Genomic DNA, 2,247 nt, shown 5'->3' with positions numbered 1-2,247 from the left:
ATCCCACTAGATCCCACACCAACAACACTCGAGGAGGCCAGCAAACCCAGCTCCCTGAATCGCTGCTTTGCTCTAGACCTCCCTCACTCCCGCAGCCATACACCACCAGAGAAGGCCTTCGCTAACCTCCATCTCCGCCAAGCGGATCCAACCACCAAGATTACTCCCCGGCTCTCTCCTGAACTCACAAGTTCTCTCTATGATGTCTCAAGACTCATCGGAGCCATAGCGAACTCACAGCAATATTGAGTTTCAGGTGCTCCATCTCCATTCCTGCAAGTTCCTCTCTCTCTCTCTCTCTCTCTCTCTCTCTCTTTCTTTCTCTCTCTCTCTCTCTCTCTCTCTCTCCTCTCTCTCTCTCTCTCTCTCTCTCTTTTTTTGGCGTTGGGCATTTTTATTTTCTTTTCCTATACTTGCTAGAGTTTAACTTGGATCTTAGTTTTGATAGCAATGTCCGCCACCTACAGCCAACATACCTACCTCTCTCCATATGTTTGTATATCCTCTATTTCAAAATAAATCTTTTTTACGAATTGTTCTGGTGATGTTTGTTCTTTATTTTTCGAATTGAACTTTGGATCATAGAATCTGAGCTCAAGATCTTCACTTCGCATCCGGATCGCGCATGCTTTAATCTTTGTCTCATCAATATCAGTAATGTGGAGGTTCAAGCCCTTCATGCCTAAGGAACAAGCTGGGCTTGAAGGCCGCTCTATTGATGTTGGGAATCTTAAAATTCTTGTACGAAATGCCATTGCTGAAGGAGGGTTCTCTTGGGTTTACTTAGCTCGAGACCTTATATATTCGTCGAATCAATATGCTTTAAAGCACATTATATGTAATGACGAGGAATCACTGGAACTGGCGATGAAGGAGATCTCAGTGATGAAATTGCTAAAGGGACATCCCAATGTTGTAACTTTTCATGCTCACACTATCTTGGATATGGGACGGACAAAGGAAGCCCTTCTTGTCATGGAATGCTGTGAAAAATCTTTAGTTAATGTGCTAGACAGCAGAGGGTCTAAGTATTTTGATGAGAAATAGGTTCTTTCAATCTTCAGAGGTGTGTGTAATGCTGTCTTCGCAATGCACTGCCAGTCTCCACCCATTGCTCATAGGGACTTGAAAACTGAGAATATTCTGTTGGGGTCTGATGGATTATGGAAGTTGTGTGATTTTGGAAGCACCTCTACTAATCATAAGCACTTTGAGAAGCCTGAAGAAATGGGAATTGAGGAAGATAATATCAGGAAGCACAAGACCCCTGCCTATAGACCACCAGAGATGTGGGATCTGTCCCGGAGAGAACTTATAAATGAGAAGGTAGACATCTGGGCTTTTGGTTGCCTCCTATTTTGTATCTGTTACTTCAAGTCTGCTTTTGATGGAGAATCAAAGCTGCAAATCTTAAACGGGGACTATCGCATTCCAGAGTTACCAAAGTACAACTCGCTTATTACAGGCTTAATCAGGGACATGCTTGAGTCTTCTCTAGAAACTAGACCAGAAGCCACCATCTTTGACCACTGGTGCTACCCTGTTGTTGCCAGCCTCGAAGCCACTACCACCTGACAGCCATGAGTCCACGACTCTCTGTCTGCCATAGCCGAATAGGTGCATGGCAGTGGTTTCGGTAACTCTCTGTTCACGACACTCATCAGCAGACCCCTCCGACCCCTCATCGCCGCTGAAGAGCCCACGCCCCTTCGTCGTCTCTATCGTCGGTAACCTCCACGACCAGCTACCCCCTCATAGCCATGGTTCTCTCACTCCCCCCGCGGTGAGCTCCTCGGCCAGCCACACACACACACACACACACAACCCACACGCCAAAACACACACGTAGGACACACTTTTTCTCACTTCAAATACACACAGTAAAACACCCAGCAACACACACCTTTAACACTCACTGCTACACATACATGCACTCGCAAAAGAACACGCACTGTTTCACTACACACACTATTTACACACATTGTTTCACACAATAATCTGCTACACACACTATTTACACACACCATTTCACGCATGCACTTCTACACACACTATTTACATACATTGTTTTATGCATGCACTGCTACACACACTGCCACACACACTGACACCCACCTACATACACCTGCACACTCCACTAACAATCCCACCTACATACACCTGCACACTCCCCTAACACACAAAAATTAAAACCACCCACATACACATGCATATTCACACCACACACATGCACGTATATACATGCAT

At 45.3% G+C, this 2,247-nt stretch overlaps 1 pseudogene; it reads left to right on the top strand.

Annotated features, from left to right (window-relative positions):
* Positions 1 to 657: 657 nt before the first annotated feature.
* Positions 658 to 1,575, top strand: LOC131155760 (uncharacterized; annotated as a pseudogene).
* Positions 1,576 to 2,247: the final 672 nt, after the last annotated feature.

This window comes from Malania oleifera, chromosome 1, assembly GCF_029873635.1.
Source record: "Malania oleifera isolate guangnan ecotype guangnan chromosome 1, ASM2987363v1, whole genome shotgun sequence".
NCBI lineage: Eukaryota > Viridiplantae > Streptophyta > Magnoliopsida > Santalales > Ximeniaceae > Malania > Malania oleifera.
Note: the sequence above shows the minus strand (reverse complement) of the source record. Positions and strands in the feature narration are given on the sequence as shown.